Below are 15,464 nucleotides of genomic sequence, written 5' to 3'. Positions count from 1 at the left end.
CAACTGCCGTATGGCTGAGCAGGACTACGTCGTCCACGTATAGTAAGTTGGACAGAATAGTACCCCCCAGTCTGGGCGCGTGGGAGTTACAGATGTTAAGTGTCTGTGGTAAGTCTGCCATGAATAAGTTAAATAAGATAGGAGCCAACACGCAGCCCTGTTTGAGTCCTTTCATTGTTTTTTCTTTTCTTGAGAGATGAGACCCTGATCCTAATTTCACCTGCACCCAGGTGTCGGTATGTAAAAGCATTAACATTGATAAAAGAGCATTTGGAATGCCCCATCTGGCTAACTTGGGCCACAGTTTAAATTAGAATTATTCATTTTAGTATATAGTAATTGTTGTTTGTTTGAATACTCTGTTTTTAGAAATTTGTTATATGATTATTTGTTGATTTAATTATATTTATGTAGTTGATGTTGTTTTCAATATTTTTGATATAGTTTATGTTTTTGCAATATTTTTCCTATCGATATTTTCTTTTGATATATGTAGATTTATATATTTTTGCCATCAATATTTATGCTTTCGATATAAGTGACTTTTATAGTTATGTATAGGGAGTTGATATTTTTGCTCACAATATTAAAGTTTTGATATTTCTGTGAGTTGATATTTGTTGTCTCAATATTATGTCACTGATTCATCCAGTCAGGATAAGAATCCCTAATAAACGAAGACTCAAACAATTTGAACAGTGAGATCTGTGAAGAAGAAAAACATTGTTATAGGGATTAAGCCCTATTCCTTCCATATAAACAAGTACAACTGGAGGCCCTTCAGATGTGCCATGATTCAACCATTGTTGGTCATCGAGGAGTCGAAACCACACTAGAACTAGTCCTTTGTTCTTTTTGGAGGCTATCAGTACGTGAGGATGCTGAAGTATATGTGACCTCTTCCCTAACCTGTGCTTAAGCTAAGGCATCTCATACCTGGCCTCTGGGACTGTTGGAACCCCTACCAGTTCCTCCTGTGCCTTGGCATACAGTTTCTACTGATTTCGTTTCTGCTTTGCCTCCATCTGCAGGTAACCGAGTCATAATGGTGTCTGTAGACTCGTTCTCCAAATGGTACATTTTACACCTCTAAGGAGGTTGCTTGCTGCTAAAGAGTTAGGTAAGATCTTCATGCTTGAGATTTTCCATCTTCATGGTCTGCCACAGATCATTATCTCAGATCGAGATCCTCAGTACATATTCTGATTCTGGAAACATTTCTGTAAATCCTTACACATTGAGATAGCCCTGTCTTCTGGATTTCCAAAACCAATGGACAGTTCGAAAGCCTAAACCATAGTCTAGAGCAATACCTTTGCTGCTTTTGCAATTCCCCCAAATTGGGCCACATATCTGTCTTTAGATGAATTTTCCTATAACAATGCAGTCCGTAGTGCTTCAAAGTCTGCACCTTTCTTTTATTTATATGGCTACCATCCCAGAGCCTATCCTTCTGCTTTGCGAGACTTTGTTTCTGTTCAGGCTGCTGCCTCTTTTACCCGTCACCTCCGAGTTGTGAGACAAAAAATCTCCTCCAATTTACAAGAGTCTAAACAGAAAATGAAGGTTTCCGACGACAGTCCCCTTCCTATCAAGTGAATGATAAGGTGTGTGTCTCTTTGCAATATCTCCCCCACCGCCTGTCTCTCAATAAATTCAAGCCTAGCTGTTACGGGCCCCTTCAGTAACATTCCTGGAAGCAGCATCCTGTCTTCCATACCTCTCAGTTGAAACCCTACATTCTTGATCCCTACCACGGTGTGTTTTCTTGCCCAGCCCCAGTTTTGGTGGACAATGCTCCTGAGTATGAGGTCCAGGAGGTTTGTGACTCTCAGTTCTTTCAGAACCGTTTACAGTTTTTGATTAATTGGAAATGATAGCTCCCTATTGACAGATCTCGGGAAGATGCTGACTCTTCATGCACCTGCCCAGGTCCGCCTATTTTTTGGGCAGTTTCCTGATAAACCCAGGGGCCTGTGGGGGTGCTACTGTCACATCTCAGGCCATGTATCGACCCATGTCTTTCCCCTCCAACTCCTTCGTGGTCCACGGGACCACGCAGCGACCCACGATTTTCCTCTTAGCGGCCCGTGTTTTACTACGAGATGCTCCTTCCACTCACCTTAAGCCTGGGGAATCTTGTAGAAACCCACGGAGGGCCATTCTTAGCTTTGCTGGGCGACTAGCCTTGAGGCCTTCTTCTCCCTGGGGGCCATGTGCTTGTCCTCTGTAGTTCTTCATCCCTGAATTCTTCAGGAAAGCTTTTTGTTACACCTATTCATCATGGAGGCACTACCATGCTTTCCCTGTTTCTCTTGCGCTATCCAATATGGCGGCTTCACTTCCTTTTTCATCATTTCCTGTCTTTGGGTATATATGGGTCAGAAATGTATTTTTCCTTTGCAGTGAAACACTCTGCTCTTGCTGGTGTGTCTTTGCTGATTTTCTTTGTTGGTTCTTCATTCCTGTATCATTTTCATTTTCGCCACTGGTGATTCTGATTCCTGTGTTCTGTCCTGATCCTTCTCCTTCCCTTCTGGATATTCCTTGTCTCCATTTCTCTGATTTCTGTTCAAGCCCTGGATTCCTGATCTGCTCTGGTTCTTCCTTCTGGGAGTTTTCAGTTGCCATCAGAGATTTTTTACCTTTGGGGTTTTTCCTCTTAGAGACTCTCTCTGGAAGGCACTGTCTTCTCAGGCATTCCATTGTCAGCAGCACCATGGCTACCAGAAAGAGCCACCCTTATCTTGGGCAGACAAGAACCATCAAGATCTGGAGCCATGAACCTTCCCTTTGTGCAAAGACCACGAAAATAAGTCTTTCCACTAAACATCCTGACAATTTGTACACCCTCCCACAAGCCCTACACTCTAATAGTAGTAATCACATAGTGCCACAGAACCAGCACCCTCATACTTTCCTGCAAGCCCTGCACTGCAACACCACCTTCACGATGAAATGGAATCAGCAGTCTTACACCCTCCCACAAACCATACACTCCAATACCAATGCACAGATGCACAGCTCCGACCCTACCACAGAACAGACATTCTCAACCCTCACACACGTCCTATCCTCCAAAACCACCCACACAATGCCAAAGAAGCAGCACCCCACCACGCCGATGTAAGCCCTCCACTGCAATACCACCCACACGCTGTCACAGAACCAGCACTCTTGTATCCTCATGTAAACCCTAAATTGCCCACACGATGCTGCAGAACCAGCACTCTCCCACCCTCCTGCAAGCACTCCACTGCAATAGAACCCCACATATAAACACCTCCTATTCCCTGCCATAGAACCAATGCTCTCAAGCCTCCCACAAACCCTCCACTATAATGCCACCCACACACTGCCACAGAACCAGCACACCTACACCCTCCTTCAAGCCCTCCACTACAATACCACCCACACACTGCCACAGGACCAGCACACCTACACCATCCTTCAAGCCCTCCACTACAATACCACCCACACACTGCCACAGAACCAGCACACCTACACCCTCCTTCAAGCCCTCTACTGCAAAACCACCCACACACTGCCACAGAACCAGCACACCTACACCCTCCTTCAAGCCCTCCACTACAGTACCACCCACACACTGCCACAGAACCAGCATACCTATACCGGTAACTAGACGGCCCTGTTAGAAGTCACTGACAACATTAGGATGTCCTTAGACAGAGGGACCCCCACTATGTTGGTGCTTCTGGATCTCTCAGCGGCCTTCGACACCATCTCGCATAATATCCTGCTTTGCAGACTACATGAGATTGGTGTTGGAGGTCTAGCACTGGGTTGGTTGCAAAGTTTCCTGGCAAACAGAACACAATGGGGCCGATTCACAGAACTAACTTAAGACAAAATCCTAAATTACTACTTTTGGTATTCACAGAAGTTAGGATTTTGGATTTTCATTTCATCAGGAAGAGGCACCTTTTGAGGCCTCGTCGTGCATGAGTGGCACATATTATCAGTACTGGAGGATGTGGCATTCTCTTGCTGCCCTGGCATCCACTTATCCCTACCCCCTTCTCTCTCTCTCTCTCTCTCTCTCTCTCTCTCTCTCTCTCTCTTTCTCTCTCTGTCTCTCTTTTTTTTTCTTGCTCTAGAGGCACCTTCTTGCCCGTCCTCCTTAAAAAAGTATTTCACCCAAGCATAGCCAACAAGGAAGACCAATTAACAGACAGCTGTAAATATATTTACAAAAAGATAAAACATGTGCAGCCACCTGGTGTGACAGCATCAGTGTCCTTAAGGCCAATATTTGTGCACCTGAAAAAGAATGGATACATCCTTGAAAGCGTGGTATGAGGTAGAGGCAGGAGATATCCAATTACTCCTCTCCACAAGAGGCTCCTTGTGGGCCATGTAACACAGCCAGTGACATTAGCCTCACCTGCCAAGGCTGGACAGCTTCTGCGCTGGTACATGATCCATTCATGAAAGGTCCTTCTCCAGGTTGGCAAGACAGAAGTTTGTTCAACGCGGAAGCGAAGGTGTAGACCGCTGCATATGTGTGGTAAGTGGAGGTCAGGTCATACAGCTCAAAGAGTGACATGTGACCCTCAGACAGAACCTCTCGCCCCGAACAGACCACCTGAGGGCCTTGGCCAGGCGGGAGTGCTGTCTCGTTCATCATCAGCCACCGGCACTGGAAGGCCTTCTCCCAGAAGAGTCTGGCCATGTTATTACTGGGAGCCCTGGAGGGGTCCAGGCGATGGAGGAAGTCTTTGAAGCCAGGCATGTTGCCGGTGCTGGCGGCTATGCCAATGGTGCCGTTCAGCATCCTCCAACCTGCCCTAGAGAAGAGTCCGGGGGTGATGATGAAGATGACAGAGAAGATGAAGACCTTCCCTGTCACATTCTGCTCGAGCAGCACCTCCAGCAGTACAGCCACGTGCACCTCCGGGCTCTGCACCACAATCACGTTCACGGTCGAGGCCCGGATCACCTCCGCCACGAGCAGGAGCTTATCACGGGGGTAGAGTAGGTGGATTTTCTGGGTGAAAACGACACAGCCACCTTGCTCCTTGATGCCAGCCTCGAGGTCCCGCCTCCCTTGCTCACCCACGTCATCATCTGAGATGATCATGCCCACCCATGTCCAGCCGAAGAGTCCGATCAGGCGTGGCAGGGCCACGTTCTGGAAGGTGTTGCTTGGGATGGTCCGCAGGAAGGAGGGAAACTGGCGCTTGTCACTCAGCGTCGCAATCATGGCTCCGTAGCTGATCTGTAAGATGAAACATGTCTTACTACAGGTTTATGACGTGATATAATTCTGCATGCATGCTTTAGAAATGCTCTTTGAACATGGTTGTGGGCTATTTACAATATTCTGACATTTTCAAATTACAGGAGGTTCATGTAGTACTGAAAGCCATATTAGGAAAAGAGGTGGGTGTATTTTTTTTTTGCCATTTGAGGACTGCGGATCGTGTGCTGCTCAGATATTTGGGTTTCACATTTTTCATCTAGACAGGGGTTTTGCCACTGTGAATAAACCCATTGGGGCCGATTCACAGAACTAACTTAAGGCAAAATCCTAAACTTACTACTTTTGGTATTCACAGAAGTTAGGATTTTGTCTTAAGTTTGTCTTAAGACAAACTTAAGACAGACTTAAGACAGTCTTAAGACAGACTTAAGACATTCTTAAGACAAACTTAAGACAAACTTAAGACAGACTTAAGACAGACTTAAGACAGACTTAAGACAGACTTAAGACAGACTTAAGACAAACTTAAGACAAAATCCTAACTTCTGTGAATACCAAAAGTAGTAAGTTTAGGATTTTGTCTTAAGTTAGTTCTGTGAATCGGGCCCATTGATTTGGAACATTTCTCCCTTTTCTGTCATCTTGCTACAGACAACTTTAGTTGTCTATTGCAAGCGCTAATGAGTTCAGTACAAATGGCCCAATGTGGAGTTTGCAGAAGAGGCTACGTACTCTGTCTCAACGGCAAAGCCACGCCCTCTCCGCCAAACTGAAGGTCCTTCTGCCTCATTTACAGTCGGGCAGACCTACACTATGTTGAGGATGGAGACTTTCGCGTCTCCACTGTCGACATAAACCTCCGAGTGGGCAAACACATGGGCAGTTTTCACTGTCGGCCACCACCAAGTAAAACCTGGCAATTAGGGGCAGTAAAAACTGCAAAATGATCCCTGACCATGGTAGAAAACTCCCATGGTGAGGGGGGCACTGTCTTTTTTTATTTTTCAAAACAAAATATCACTTGAGGTTTTGTTTTAGAAAAGAAAAAAACATTGTACGCTTGCTGTGCAGCTCGGTCATGTTGACTAAGCCGTAGGTGAAACTTCCAATGCATTGAGAGGAACTGCTGTGACAGCGGTTCGGCTAATGCTGGAGATGTCTGCTGGGCTGGCGGACACCTCAGAATTTGAGGACTCGGGGCGACAGAATAAACACCCACCCACGGAAATAAGACCAGCAATAACGGCATATTAAGGAGGTTTATACAGTACCAGTACTTAATTTGTGACAGTGGTCCCCACTAGCACTTATTTACATGACGGTAACACCTGTCATTGTCCCGCGGGTGGCGGTTCCAGTATGACCACCATTGTTTTTAGTTTAGTAACAATGATCACTGCCTTGGGGACACGCACACGATTCATCACTGGATGAGTCTTGTGACAGCACGTAACGATATACTGGTCCAAAGTGTCTGTGCTGAACTGGGCTGGGCTGCGGTCATGCATAGTGACAACCATATGGGAGGCGCACGCCACTTTTTTTTTTTTTAACTTTATTTGTATTTTGTAAACAAACAATAAAGAGATCTCTGCACTGAGTACCTTTATCAAGAGCGTGAAAAATACATTTCGATAATAATGTCCCCCTGCCCTTGAACAATACGAAAGCCTGGCTCCAGGCAGCAACATCTCGCTCTTCATTACAGCAATACAACCCGTCAGAACCCATGTGAGAAAACAATGCAGCACTGGCCCTCCCAACGCCCGTCTAGTTCATCAGAGCTCAACATTCAGATTTGCCATATCAAACCCATGCGCTATCCATATTTCTATACCCGAAGTGAAGGAACCCGTAGTTTCACATCCATCCCAAGGCCCACCCGATCGCACTGCTTCTCCACTGCAAGTCCTAACCTACCCCTGTGGGCACTATTCCTGAGTTGGAGTGTGATTGGGAGGAGCTCGGCAGATTCGCGATGTATGTTTTGTATGGTCCCCAGATGTCTTTGGGACGGGCTATGCTGGGAAGTAGACTGGAGTAAACCTCGCTGTTTAGGCTACAGTACGCCATGGCCGTGAGCCATGCTTTAGCCGTGGGAGCCGTCCTGCTACCCCAGCACCTAGCTATTTCCCGTTTTGCTAACAGAAAGCCCAGAGACGCAAGCCGCCAAACTGACTTGGGAAAGTTGACCGTGTATCCCAGCAACGCCACCTCCGGGGTAGGAACAAGTGTGAGCCCCAACATCTCCCCCAGGATTTTGTGTACCTGTGCCCAGTATGGTTGCAGCCTCGGACAGGTCCAGGTCATATGGGCAAAATCAGCATGAGGTGAGGGGACGCCTGGGATCAATGGAATGGAGTTTGTCCGGTGTCATGTAGCTTCGGCGGAGAAACTTATAGTGTAGAAGTTTGTGGCGGCTATTGAGCCATATCCTATTTGTGACTTTGCAGCAGGCGGACCATTGCTCCTCCGTAATAGGCCTACCCAAGTCCTCCTCCCAGGCCATACATAGCTTGTCATCCGAGCAGGGAATCTGTGCCACACATAGCCTGTATAGCTTAGAAACAATATGTGCACCTGTATCCTTGTCAATGAGGAGAGTAAGTGGCTCGAAGGAAGCCGGCTCGAGGGGGAATCCCTTAATTTCCGACCTAACTGTAAAATAAAGCCGGTTGAGGATGAATTTATCCATGAAAGTGGCATCACTAAAGCGTGCCTCTTCCGATACCGAGAATATGTGCCCGCCCGGGTATAACTCACCAATCTTGGTGAGGTTAAACTTCGTTAAAGTGCGTTGCACAAGTTTCTCGCCAGTGACCGGTAGCCATCCCTCATTCGGCAACGGGAGGGATGAGGAGTATAAAATGGGCTGTTCCAAGTAGCGGAATAGCCTTCTCCAGGCTCAGCTGGTGGTGGACACCGTTTGAATATCCACTGGACTTCTAGGCACGCCCCTGGGCAATACCGCGGACAAGCGACCCAGGAGCACAAAATCCGCCTCCGGACGAAGAAATGGAATCCGCGCGTCAGGGTGATACCAGGCATAGGCATGGGCACACTGCGCAATCAGATAATATAAATACAGATCCGGTACTCCAAAGCCGCCTCTGTCGTGCGGAAGCATGAGAATCTTCCAGCGGATCCGGGGGTGTTTTCCTCCCCAGACCAATCTAATCAAATGTGACCGCAAGGAGGCAAAAAAGTTTTGGGTGAGGGGAATGGGGATATTATTAAAAAGATACAAAAATTTGGAGAGCACTATCATTTTTATAATGGCGATTCTAGCCGCCATGGAAAGCGGAAGCTGCAGCCATCTGTCCACCTGCGATTCAAGCTTTGCAATCACGCATCCATAATTAAGACGGATAATTTCGTCCGTGTTCAGGTGTATGTGTATGCCCAAATATCTTACCGAGTCAGAGCACCACTCCAGCGGAAACTCACATTGCCAAGGGGAGGTGCCGCTAGTCAATCAGAAAATTACAGACTTGTGCCAGTTGATACCCAGTCCTGAGTGGCGCCCAAAGCGAAGAATTTCACGTAGCAGGGGAGCCAGGTTCAGCTGAGGCTCTCTGACATACAGTATGGTGTCGTCAGCATAGAGGGAGACCAATAGGGGACCAGTCCGGAACTGGAGACCTCTGTGAAGATGTCTCTCCTGAAAGTGCCGGATTAATGGGTCCATGGCGAGAATGAACAGTAGCGGAGATAGCGGACAGCCCTGACGTGTGCCGCGTGTAAGAGCAAACGGGCGCGGCAAGGTGCCATTAATACGTAGTCGCGCCGTGGGACGACTATATAAGAGCCGCGTGGTGGCAATAAAGCCAGCCGGCATGCCCATTCGCTGCATTATGGATAGGAAAAAAGGCCATTCTAATGAGTCAAAGGCTTTTTCGGTGTCGAGGAGAATAGCCGCCGCGGGTGTGTCAGGGTTTATTCTGTGCAACACTGTAAATAAAGTCCTCAAGTTCAGTGAAGTCGAGCGATGGGGTACGAAGCCAGATTGAGCAGTCGCAATAATAAACTCCATCAATTGTGACAGTCTGTTGGCCACTATTTTGGCGAGAATCTTATAATCAATATTCAATAGTGAAAGGGGCCTGTATGACCCACATAACGCCGGGTCTTTGTTCGGTTTTGGAAGCAGAACAATGACTGCCTCGCTAAGAGTGGGCGGGAGTGTCTATCGCTCCAAGGCCTCAGCGTACACCTCAATAAGTTTGGGTGCCAGCAGATCCGAAAATGCCTTATAAAAATCACCTGACAAGCCGTCGAGGCCCGGGGCCGAGTAGCTCCGCAATACTTTAATCACCCCTCGAACCTCAGTCACCGTTATGGGTTCCGCCATGAATTCCTGCATGCCCTTTTCCAGAAACACTAGCGCGATTTCAGATAAGTAGTCGTCCCGCGATGAAGAGTTATCGCTCTGTCTGGTCGTATATAGTGCCGAGAAGTAGGCCAGGAACTCATCCCTAATCTCAGTGGGTGTCGTGTGGAGCACTCCGTCTTCGCCCCGAACCTCAGTTATGAAGGACTTACTGTACGGCGGTCGCAAAGCCTGCGCCTACATGCGTCCCGGCCGGTCTCCCTCACCGTAACGATGTGCAGTGTGGTATTTGCCTAGATATAGGATCTCTCTATCCGCGGCCTCCCTGTAGTCGGATAGGAGGCGCAGCCGCCTAGCAAACACGTCTTCTGAGCATGTCTCGCCTCCGCATCTATCGAGTCTAACTGCACCTCCAGCTGAGTGAGTGTCGTGCGCAACGCCTTTAAGACCCCAGCATGCTTCGCTATGCAAACCCCCCTAATGTATGCCTTAAATCCCTCCCAGAGCATGGCCCAAGAATCCACCGAGCCGGTGTTGAGCGCAAAATAGTCCTCAATCGCCTCAGTGACCTCGTGACAGAATAGGTCGTCCAATAGCGCCCTCCCAGGGAATCGCCATTGTCGCTCAAAACCTTCAGGGCGAGGAACATCCAAGCACAGTAAAACCGGAGAGTGGTCTGAATATGTTCTAGGGAAAGTCTTCAAAGTCCGGAACCAGGGGGATAGACCCGGGGAAAGAAGCCAGTTGTCAATCCTAGTCCAGGTGTTATGTTGGCCAGAAAAATGTGTGTAGGTGGTGGTGTCTGGGTTGCGTTTGCGCCATATGTCAATCAGGGAAAATTGGCGACAGAGTTCTCTGAGGGCGCGCCACGCCCTGGGCTTAGAGTCAGCGGCCTCTGAGGTACTGTCCCAACCCACATCCAGCAATAGGTTGAAGTCACCGCCCATCAGGAGCATAGCCGGCTCCAGGGTTGCGAGCTGGGTGGCAAGCGCGTGGAAGAAGTCCGGGGAGTCAGTGTTGGGAGCATACACACACACCAGGATGATCCCGTGTCCCATCATCACCCCTCTCACTATGCAGTAGCACCCTTCCCTGTCCCCAATAAACTGCTGGCAATGAAACAGGACTCTCTTGTGAATCAGCACTGCCGCACCTCTAGCATAGTTACTAAAATTGGCAAAGTACCTGCGTGTGCCCCAGGATGCCGCAAATCGGGCGTTGTTTGTGGAGTGTAAGTGCGTCTCTTGGATACAGGCAACATCCACTTAATGTCGATTCAGATAATGTATCACTTGTCTGCATTTGCGTTGATTATTAAGGCCCCTGACGTTCCAAGACATTAATGATAAGTTTATGGGGTTCTCAGTCAAGCCTATGCGAGCCATCTAAACATCAGACAAAGCAGTTGGACCCAGGGGACATTAGCACCAACATATAGCGTCAAGTTCAGTTCACACCAGTAAATGTTTCTGAGATCTAAACAACCTGCCCCAACCCACCTCCCCCCGCCCACCCGTACCACGAAAACGTGAGGCTATCCCAAACCTGCAAACAAAAAAAGGAGCTCCAAACAGAATCGACAATTGCATTCAAACAGTAACAAACGGAGCATCATGGCCAAAATGATTCCCAGCGGTCTCCACCAAGGGGGGGTGGCAACGACCCGACATCAACCCAGCAATGCAGAACAGTTCAACAAAAATCGTCCATAGTCCCCATACTGCAATAAATGAGATAAACAAAGCTCAGACATTGGCGCCACCTCACCCAACCCCAGAGCCTGTGAACAAATCCGGTCTGGCCGCCGATCCACTGAGTGGGGGAGACTGACCACCCCCGCCACCCCGTGGAGGGCTTTTATTCGGCCTGTATGCACGACAGAAGTCCTGCACCTCAGTAGGATTGTCAAAGAACCTAACCCGGCCATCAATCTCAACCCGCAGCCGCGCCGGGTAGAGCATGCCGTATTTCAGGCCGAGATTGCGGAGCGCAGCCTTCGCTCCCGCGTATTTCCGACGGGCCTCCTGAACCATAGCGGTGAAGTCAGGGTAGAATGAGAGCTTTGAACCTTGCCAAGATATTTCTCCCTTCTCCCTGGCTAGACGCAGAGCAGTGTCCCGGTCCCGGAAGTTCATGATGCGGGCTATCAGCGGGCGAGGCGGGAGCCCTGGAACAGGCCGTGGCCCCAGGGAGTGATGTGCCCTCTCAACCACAAAGCCCGATGTGAAGGAGTCTCTCCCAAAGATGTCAGTCAACAGTTTTTCCACAAACACGTCCAGCCGGCCCGTCGCTGTGGACTCCGGGACCCCAGTAATACGTACATTATTGCGACGACTGCGCGATTCTAGGTCCTCGTTCTTAATGGCCACTTCTTTCAATATGCGTTCCATTCTATCTATCCGCTTGGTTTCCTGCGCAGCGCCATCCTCAATGGCTGAAATCCTGGCCTCCGCTTCATTTTGTCCAAGGAGTCGAAGCGACTGTCTATGGATCTAAACCCAGCTCTCATCTCTTGCAACCAGTCTGGAGACGGGGCACGAGCCGCCGACCCACCGGGCAGTACAGCTGTACGGGTAGGTTTCCCCGCTACGTAAGGCAACTTTTCAACCTTACTCCGCGGTACTTGCTGACGGAGCCCATCGTCTATTAGGAGAGGGCTGTGAACAGGATTGACGTATAAGAACGGATTCTGGACACTATTTGTCAAGCAAACTTGACCTAGGTAACAAATGGGATTACGGGTCGTCTTTTCCCGAATCCCATTTCTCATCATTTGTTTCTTGGTCCTGACGAAGCGCTCCTGGATCCAATAGGGACCGTCCTATAGCGCGAAACATGTTGACCTTTCTTTAAATCACTTTTGTTATACACTACACGGGTTGAGAGAAGTGGGATTCTATTTGGTCTTGTTTCCCCTCTCCAAGCAGCACTACCGTGCATCTCCATCCCCGTGAATTTTTTAGTTTGAACCAGGGACCCCTTGATTAAAACATTTAAGGTCCCTGTCTCATTTTAAACCTGCACTCACTAGCACACCCCAACCCACACACCCTCACTCACAAATGCGGCAACTCCTAAAAAGAACTCCGCCAGAGAGCCCCTAACCAAGGGCCCGTGAGTGACTGCAGCGCCACCCCCATGAGGATCAACTTTGCCCAATGATGATGCTATACATCCGCGAGGGTGTGTGAGGGCTCTACGTACCACAAAAAGGAGTATTCCCTCCTCACTCTGCACACTCACTCTACCCTTGGAGACATTCCCCACTATTTACTGCTTACCTGCTTGCTGTAACTCCCCCTCCACTTTGAAGGAACTGAAACCATCCGTTGGAATAACCCCGCCCTGTGCCGCCATGTCGAGGGGCCTCTCCGATGATTGCTCAGCCAGCTTTTCGAACAACAGCGTTTTCTGCTTCGGGTCCCTGCGACCCATGCCCCAGCACATACGACTGGACTCCAGCCAGCCCTCTATGGATCGGTGTTGGCTGCTTGTCGAAATGGTGCCAGATCAGCCAGGAAGCCCAGGCCACCACCACTCGGCGCGGGTCTCCGGATGCCGCTGCCGCCCCTGCAGTACCAATCTTGTCCCGGCCCCACTGAGCCTCGGATGAGGGTCGCTGCAGTGTGCAGGTCAGGCCGCCTGGAGACACTCCTCTGGGCCGGACTATGGATCCCCTGCGCGGCACCTCAATACCCCCAGCGGGCAATGGAGCAGGAGATCACGCCGCTCTCAGCTGTGTAGGCCCATCAGATTCCGCTGCGTGACAGGAGGCCAAAGCGCAGGGTCAATGAGGCCAGACCGCCCGGCACTCGGAACACAAGGCGCCCTCAGAGAAAGGCCCGGAACACGGGGCAGGAGCGACCCAAGCGCCCGGTCCAAACCGGGAGCCAGCCCGCCCCCCTCCACCACAAGCAGGCCATCCCGCTCTCCCCCCCCGACCCCGCTCGTCCGAAACAGCGAGGGATCCGAGGGAGGAAAGCGAGCGAAGCCGCCCCAGCAGCGCCAGTCTACTGCCGAGCACCCGGCCGGCCCCGTACCAGCAGCAGTGGGGGAGGCAAGGCAGACCCCGTCCAGACCGCGCCCAGGAGTCCAAACCCCCCCGTAGCCCCCTCAAGGTACCTGTCTCCGTGCCGGCCGCCGCCGCTCCGAAAGCCGCTCGGATCGCCGATCTAGGCCGCCATCTTGTATCCACAGGCCACCGGGTCCGATCGTCCTCCCGGCCGCCGCCGACGAAATTGTGGCCCAACCGACATCGGATCGTGCTCCGGGAGTCAGGGGGTGTAGCGGCAGCGCCCGCCGTCCATTTCTCGCGTCAGGAGGCTGGGGACATACGTGATTGTGCTGGGCCGACGGCGGAGCTTCAGCACTACGTGGCAATCTCAGCCCGCGGCTCGGCCACGCCCCCTGAGGCGCATGCCACTTATCATGGTACTGCATACTTCCCTGCTGGCTGTCCTTCCAAGTGGAGAATGCTACATGTGCCACAGAACTTCCCAAAACTCTTCCTCCAGCCCAATGGAAGAATCACCTGTGAATACTGCGCTGCACATGAGATTCCTGTTCTGCTTCTAGGCTCTGCTTTGGTAGGTCACTAGCAAAAGTCAGTTCCAGAGTGACCGGCACCAAGGAGCTTGCAATTCAGACGGTGTCGCTGTCCCACCTGTGTGATAGCACTCACCCACTGCAGTAAATCGTTTCTCCCTCCATGTGGCGCGATGGTACTACAGCCACAGCACTAGGTCTGGGACTGGTGAAAGGTGTCGGTTTCATTATGGGTATACAGCAGCAGCCCTACCTGGACCCCTGGCCACACTTCAGGGTGAATGAGATGCACACATCTTCCCTGTCTGACCGGGCCACTGTCCCAAGTACTGCTGGACAATGACGCACCCGTACCAGATCGTCAGCATGCCCAGATCCCAGCAGCCGGCTTACTGGTGACCTGCAGGCAGCGAGAGAAGGTGGCTCTGCAGATGTATCTCACTCCTTTACCTCTCGACTGTTGTGTGCACGCCAGCTCCTGGGGGACCATCAACTTCACCAGGGACCCCAGGCTGAGACTACTCGTTAGGAGTGTGCTCGGGGGTAGGACTCAGCATACTGGGCGCACGTAACTGCGTATGCACTTGTTTCTTATTCTTATGACCCAACCCTTTCTCTTTCCCTAGGGGCAATGAATAAAAGAGAGCTTGTACACAGTGAGCCCCGTGGCTCACTAGGGACAGAGTCTTGGCCTCGCCCGCAGAGTGGATAGCACATTGGAAGCTGCACAACTTCCTCTTGGCATAGAGGTGCAGCTGAGGCTGTGTGAATCTGAAGCCGTAATGGAAGGTAATGCCAGACCAGCTCATGAGATACCACGATGGGACGTGTAGAAGTGTGCACTGCAGCTCTGTGGGTAACCTGCAATGACGCAACCCCTAGACCAGCTCATGGGATACCACATTGAGACCTGTAGAAGTGTGCACTGCAGCTCTGTGGGTAACCTGCAATGACAGAACTAACCCCAGACCAGCTCTTGGGATACCACCACAGGACCTGCAGAAGTGTGCACTGCACCTCTGTGGATACTGTGCAATGATGCAACCTATCCCCAGACCAGCTCATCGGATACCACGGTGGGACCTGTAGTAGTGCACAGAAGCTCTGTGGGTAACTTGCAATGACGCAACCTAACCCCAGATCAGCTCATCAGATACCACCATAGAACCTGCAGAAGTGTGCCCTGAAGCTCTGTGGATACAGTGCAATGACGCAACCCTTAGACCCGCTCATGGGATACCACGGTGGGACCTGTAGAAGTGTGCACTGCAGCTCTGTGGGCTACGAGCAATAACGCAACATAATCCCAGACCATCTCTTTGGATACCACAATAGGACCTGCAGAAGTGTGCCCTGCAGCTCTGT

The sequence above is a fragment of the Triturus cristatus genome, chromosome 6 (assembly GCF_964204655.1).
Source record: "Triturus cristatus chromosome 6, aTriCri1.1, whole genome shotgun sequence".
In the NCBI taxonomy this organism is placed as follows: Eukaryota; Metazoa; Chordata; class Amphibia; order Caudata; family Salamandridae; genus Triturus; species Triturus cristatus.
The sequence above is the reverse complement of the archived record's forward strand: the minus strand, read 5'-3'. Positions refer to the sequence as shown.